This window comes from Sinocyclocheilus anshuiensis, unplaced genomic scaffold (assembly GCF_001515605.1).
Source record: "Sinocyclocheilus anshuiensis isolate Anshui unplaced genomic scaffold, SAMN03320099.WGS_v1.1 scaffold581, whole genome shotgun sequence".
NCBI classification, from domain to species: domain Eukaryota; kingdom Metazoa; phylum Chordata; class Actinopteri; order Cypriniformes; family Cyprinidae; genus Sinocyclocheilus; species Sinocyclocheilus anshuiensis.
In genome coordinates, this window is record NW_015540886.1 from 629,384 (window position 1) to 636,667 (window position 7,284).

Genomic DNA, 7,284 nt, shown 5'->3' on the forward strand with positions numbered 1-7,284 from the left:
CTAATATTAAAATTTGTTTGATGATCTGAAACATTAAAGTGTGACAAACATGCAAAAAAATAAGAAATCAGGAAGGGGGCCAACACTTTTTCACACCACTGTAGGTGTCTGGACAGTGTGAGTGAAGCACGACTGAGCTGTAATAAGGCTAAAAGATTTTTCAAAATGCATTAAAAATTAAAAACAAAATAATCTAGATAGATAGATAGATAGATGATATGTTTTGCTGTTATCTCACCATGAATATCTCTTGCAGTCCTGAGCCTTGAAATCAATGGTATTCGGTGTTAATGTTAAGGTATTTTCTATGTTTACCACTGGGTTAGTCCTTAAAAAAAGAAATTTTATACATTTAATTAATTATATTAAAATATAAATAATTCAGTATTATGAAATGTTCAGATCCTACAAAAAAAAAAAAAAACATTTAATTAAAGCTGCAGTCCGTAACTTTTGGCGCTCTAGCGGTTATTAAACAGAACTGCGTGCGTCTTGCGGAAGAACATTGTAGCCGGAGCTACTTTTCTCTGTTTATATCTATGACAAATCACGCATGTACTGGGCTACTCCGCAGCTGTACCTACCCGAGCCAGTCTAAAATAGTCCGAATATAAACACTTATTATAGGTTTACCGTAGTGATTCATGACAAGCCAAAAACATGGTTTGGAAAATGGATTCATGGTGTACTCGCTTATTGTATAAATTTAGTAAATTTTGAACACAAAAAAAGATACGGACTCCAGCTTTAAAGTATTTTTATTATGTGGGGTGTGTCTGGTTATTATATCACTTCATATGAATTTTATGAATGCAAAACATCTGATCAACATTGAATCTATGATTTTATGAAAGTAGGAATCATCTAACCTATAAACTTGCACAGTATCTGAAAGGGAACCCACAGCAAGGTCTGGATAGCCATTATCATCTATATCCATGTTTCCAGCCAAAGAATAGCCAAACGATTTGATACCAGGGAGTCCAGCATCTAAAACCTATGAACAGAGACTGTTTCAACAGAGAGTCACTTTGAAAAAAGTTTCAAATGCAAAAGGGCATAGAAGGTTAATGCTGGGAGTAATAATATAATATAATATAATATAATATTTTTAAAATATGACCTCAGAATCTAATGGAAAAAAATAAAATTAAAATAAAAGATAAACATTATAAATATGTGATTCCTTTTACAAACCTCTGATTTTTTATGAAATTCTGCAGCTGAACCATGATATATGTACACTCGACCACTCCCTGCATCCTCATTAGGAAATCTGTTAATGTCACTGCAAAATCTGTTAATTAGAAAAGATCATCTGTTAGATGCAATATAAGGCTAAGGCCTCAGACTGAAGTAAAAAATAACCTTTTATTCAACCTTGGTATCCATCTTGATTGATATCCCCAATATGTGCCACTGCTAGTCCAAACATGGAGTCCCTTTTCCCGTACAGACACACTGGTTTGATTTGGTTCCAGCATTGTCCTTTGTCTTGGTTGATGTAAATGCACACAGCCCCTCCTACATCTTCATCCATGCTTTTTTTGGAGAACTCAGGTGCACCCACAACAAGATCATCCCATCTGAAGCATTGAAGACATTAATTCACTGACACAAAATCAACTGTGTTCTAAAAGTGTCTTTATTACTCATAAAAAATATATATAAATATAAAAAAATTATTGTAAATGGTTAAGCGAAGACTCACCCATCTGCGTTTAAGTCAAGAACAGCGAGGTCATAGCCAAAGGAGAAGGCCAAACCTGGGCCTTGAAGGATGTACTCAGCTTTCAAGTTCCTTGTTTCTGCCTTTTCTTCCATTCTCAGAAGCAAAACCTCCCACTGTGGTTTGAGCGCGGAGCCCCGGCCACGACATTCAGCTCTCCTTTCTTCGTTAGGTTCATCCCAGTATCGACAACAAAGCCTGCCAGAGAACAAAAGAAAATCTGTTGACAAATAGATGATATCAGATTTAAAAGTGTCATAGCACATATATTTTATCATTGAATTTTTCCCTGGGGTCCACTTATACACATCAGTACATTCAAAATGAGTAATTTTTTTGCTGCTTAGTTTTAATAAATGTCTTTTTTGGAACTTCTAAAAGTTACAGTGTGTTTCCATGGTACATCAAATACCTCGTAATTTTGTATTTGCTGAAGCTTTCTAATGCATTTCTAACTACTGCATCACACAAGATGAAGCATCTATATTTATAGTAATATACTATTTTGAATCGGTCTACATTCAAGACAGTTGTACTGTAGGTTAGCCACTGGTACACAGTAGTCCAAGAGGCTGACCATAATCACCTAAAAAGCTGCTGTCCACAGGAATAAACTTGTGTTGACGCTGATTATGATCTCCCATTTCATTGGTCTCTATAGAGAAGTTATCAACAGGCTCCATGTGCACAATGCCTTAAGTGTTAAAAATAGATTATAAATGATAGACTGTAATGCTCAATATTTCATACTTAAAATTGACGAGTTCTAAAAAAAACTACAAATAAATAAAAGTCTTACATAATCTATAAAATACCTCCTGCCTATAAAGTTTTGCAGTACCTTTCCAGTCATATGCTCCTGGAGCTCCATAAACAAGATATTTGTTGTCTTTGGAAAATGCTACAGAGACACCTTGTTGACAGTTGCCAAACTTGTGCTTATCTGGTTCCCGATTCCTACAAATTGTTCTTGTGGACTCTCCATCCGTCACCAAGGTAAGGTCCTGTTCCAGGACAAAACATCTGCCCAATAAACGCCGGTTGTCAAAACTCCAATCCTGGTACCTGTGGGCACAAGTCTAGATAAAACAGAACACAGACTTTACACATAATGTCAGTAAAACTTTAAGCTATTATATGTACAAAAATAGAGTTTTATGGTGTTTTCACAATTAAATTGGAACCAGTTGAAATGAACAACACAAGACATTTCTTTACCACTACTTTGCCTCCTCGTCCCTGACTTCGGACACGAACGCCCAGCCATTGGTTTGCTCTATAATCTTTTCCAGGATTGTTCGTGGAATGTTCTTTAAGATTAGAATAAGCTCTTTAAGATACTTAAACTTCTTGCATTATTAAAAAATATTTACTCATTACCATATTCAGCACTTCAACTGACTGTTAAAAAATGAGAAATATGCACTAAAGTAACAATAAGTAAAGCACAACCAACCTTTTATATCAACTTTAATGCGTTCACAATCATTAGACTGTGTTGTGAATTTGCATCTGTACAGACCTCCAGATATATTGGCATTTTGACTGGGCAATGCTTTAGCATGAGGGGCTCCAATCAGCAATCTGAAAATGCAAGTAATGTCATTTCATTATCAGACAGACAGAAAGAACACCATTATATTTTGTGTAGCAGATGATTATTTAATATTTAACAATATTAATAAGTTACGTTATTATTAATGACGTAATGCAGTTACAGTGTTAAGGTTTGAACTGTTGGATATTTTATATAAAATCTTAATGTAACAATGCAGTATTGCTACAGGTGCACAACAGTTTGTATCCGTCTTAAACATTCAGAATCAGAATCAGAATAAGCTTTATTGCCAGGTATGTTTACACATACGAGGAATTTGTTTTCGTGACAGAAGCTTCCACAGTGTAACAGAATGACAGTGACAGAACAAAAAACACAGATAATAAAAAATAAAAATAAATAAATTAAAAATAGAACAAGTAAATAAGGAATAAAAATATACAAATCGACAATTGTATGTACATGTATATAACAATAGACAGTTGTATGTACAGGTATATAACAATAGACAGTTGTATGTACAGGTATATAACAATAGACAGTTGTATGTACAGGTATATAACAATAGACAGTTGTATGTACAGGTATATAACAATAGACAGTTGTATGTACAGGTATATAACGTTGGTGTACAGGGAGAAGAGCAGTGGGGAGAGAACGCAGCCCTGATTATAAATTTTAAACAATTTATAACTTGTTTAAAAAACAAACAAAACAACAACAACAACAGGTTTCTCACACGCGGTCCTCTGAAGGTTTGAGCTGATGATACATGGCCATAGCAAACCCAAACAAAGTGTCAGCTTCCCCACTCTTCTTCATCACGTTCTGCGTGTCACAGGTTAAAAGAAGAAACCCGCGGTGGCCGAAGCATCCACACGGTGAAGAGGAGAGCCCACTGACTGAACAACTTGATGATTAACCTCTCTGGAGCTGGATATGGACTGAGAGATGGTCATATAATCCAGAAGAAAAACTCCCACTGCAGGAGGGCGAGGCGATGTGGCACATTATATAAGCCTTGGCTGATTTACCACCTTAGGGTGGGGATAAGGCCAACTGTACTGTAAAGAGAATGAATGTTTTCCTGCAAATGAAACATGAACAAATGCCCTTTCATCCTCAATCATTGCCTGGCAGTCGTAGTCACGTTCAAGATAAGAATCAACGTGTTACAGCAGTGCAATTTCAAACGATAAAGATCAACACGTGTAGTTGGGATAGATAAACTAGACGGTATGCAAACCACAGAGCCATTGTTAGAAATAATAATAATATTAAAAACAGACATTTGTAAAACTTATATATCTACCCCGAAGCCAAATGAAATTGTGCTATTTATCTGAATCTAAATGAAAATCTGATTTCTCCGGTCAGAGAAATACACATTACACCAACAGATGGCGCTAGAGATTTACGGTGTGATGAAGAATATTGAAGAGTTATGTTTATTTCAGGTTGAATATACAGCCTTGGCCATATAAAAGCTATTGAATATTTACACAGGTGTTAGAAGTAAAATACACAGTACAGTGAACACGTGTTGACTTTTGTGACAACACGCACTAGATGGTCATAGTTGTTACATGAGGTATTTTATCACAATGGAAACTGCCATTATTAACAGCCTGCTAGCTTTCGAGCCAGATTGAAACAGTGGTGTAATTTCATTTCATTTATAGTAACATGAATAATAAAAGTGTGACAACTTGCCCCAACTCAACATACATACATACATACATATACATACATATATATATATATATAATATAGACATAATAAAAAACTAATAAAATTACAACATTACTACAACTGTAACTAAAACTAAAATAGATAACGAATACAAATCAAACTACATTAGTTTATCAGTAATCCTAAAAAAAAAACAAAACACTGAGCCAAACACACATGCTAAAATAACAACAACGTACTGACACATAGTAAGAAATGGGTATAAAAAACTGAAACAGAAGTGAAACAAGTAGTAGGAAAGAGGAGAAATAAAAAGCGATACTTATCCTTTGCCGGTGTCCCTGCCCGGTGGATTCGCACGGTAGAGTCCATGGTCTTTACACTCTTCGGTCTTCACACGACCGCAGCCGCGGTAAACTTTTTTATTCCTTTAACAAAACTCAATGAATTCAGCTGGACACACTTTCCTGTTTATCACAACAAATGGCCAAGCAAAGTGCACAACACTGACAAAATACGCGATACAGTACGAGACCAAACGCGATTTCAGCACGTCTCCACAGTAAACAAAACAAGCGTTTTACTGATTAAAATCGCGTTAACTTAAAAAGCGTAAAACTAAAAAGCGTTCTAGTTTTTAAAATCTAAATCGTTATAGTTGATTCTGGTCTGAATGGATGTTATGTTAATGTGGTTGTATTGTGTTCACTTTTTTTTACCCAACAGCTATAGCAAAACTATGATTTTCATGTATTTAGGTTTGGACAAATTCACAAAACAAATTCAAATTTTAGTGGATTTTGAACTAACTCTTTGAAATCATCATACAATACCACTGCTAGAAAAAAAGTTTCAGATAAGAAAGTTTAATTTTGTGACAAATTCCATATGTGACAACTAGTCCCGGTCTGCATGGCCATTGTTTTGAATCACCATATTGAGCAGCAGTACTTGTCTCTGCACATAGTGGCCATGGTTTGGAAACTTATTGTGCATCATTGTGCAACAGAGCAAGAGAGGTAATAGAGGCGATCAGACACATCCTGCCCCGGCAGCCTGCTGCTGTCATCACCCCGCCGCCGGCTGCAGTCCCTCCACCCGCTCGTCGCCGAGGGCGCCCTCCTACTGCCTCCACCTCCGCTCCAGCTCGGCCTCAACAGCAGCCTTCACACCGGCCGCAGCGTGGAGCTGGCAGCAGGAAAGCGGCACAGCCTGTCTCTGCCCCTGCCAGGCCCGTAAAGCGCCGTCCCTGAGACGGGCGACCCGGAGACGCTGGATCCTGCTCTTCAGGAGGTGGTGAAGGCACCACTCCTACCCCAGGAGGAGGGCTGGGTGGAGAATCTTTTGTTTCTTTTTTGTTTTGTTCCACCACTGGCTCCCCAGCCAGTGGTACCCAAACATTCAACAAAAGAGCAGTTTCCTATTTCTCCGGGTCTGAAGAGGGCGAGGATGGCGGTGTACGAGACACGGCCTCGACACTCCCGTCCCCCTCTCCTTTCGCCAGCGGGCAGCAGGGCCCGGTTCGAGGACGATATGCCTTCTCACGCGCCCCCTGCCCAACCGTGGAGCCAGGTAAGTGTTGCACCGCACACTCAGACCCCACTCCGGGACGCTGTGCCTTCTGGGTCGGGTCCCTGTGCTCCACGTCGCTGCCCCACTGCGGGTACGTCGGTGGTTCCCCTAGTTCCACTTGTTCGGGTCCTGGGGACCTGGCTAGTGCTCCCCAGACCGTCTCGCTGGCTCACGAGAACCATCAGACTCGGCTATGCGATTCAGTTCGCCCGGCGTCCTCCCAAGTTCAGGGGCATTCGGTTCACCTCTGTGCCGGAGGCAGCCCTCGTTCCATTGAGGGCATTCGCATTCTCAACTACATCGACGACTGGCTCATACTGGCCCAGTCTCGAGCGCGGCTGTGCGAACACAGGGGTGTTGTTCTCAGCCACCTCAGCCGGATGGGGCTTCGGGTCAACTGGGAAAAGAGCAAACTCTCCCCGGTGCAGAGGATCTCTTTTCTCGGCACCTGGGGCATATGGCATCCGCTGCCGTGGTCACGCCGCTCGGATTGCTTCATATGAGACCGCTTCAGCACTGGCTTCATGACCGAGTCCTGAGATGGGCATGGCAACGCGGTACTTACCGGGTCACAGTCACCCTGTCTTGCCGCCAGACCTTCAGCCCGTGGTCGGACCTTGCCTTTCTTCGGGCAGGGGTTCCCCTAGTGCAAGTGTCCAGGCATGTTGTTGTCTCAACAAGGAGCCCTTCGAACCTCTGCAGTCAGTAGAGCTTAAGTTTCTGTTGCTAAAGA

At 39.9% G+C, this 7,284-nt stretch overlaps 1 long non-coding RNA gene and 1 pseudogene across 1 annotated transcript; both read right to left on the bottom strand.

The window, feature by feature from the left end:
- Positions 1 to 105: 105 nt before the first annotated feature.
- Positions 106 to 1,659, bottom strand: LOC107688698 (uncharacterized). The gene is made up of 4 exons (XR_001634259.1): positions 1,369 to 1,659; positions 870 to 997; positions 239 to 328; positions 106 to 148 (listed from the first exon to the last, which is right to left on the bottom strand). It is a non-coding gene; the product is annotated as an uncharacterized LOC107688698 (long non-coding RNA).
- Positions 1,660 to 1,707: 48 nt separating this feature from the next.
- LOC107688703 (integrin alpha-6-like) lies at positions 1,708 to 4,544 on the bottom strand (annotated as a pseudogene).
- Positions 4,545 to 7,284: the final 2,740 nt, after the last annotated feature.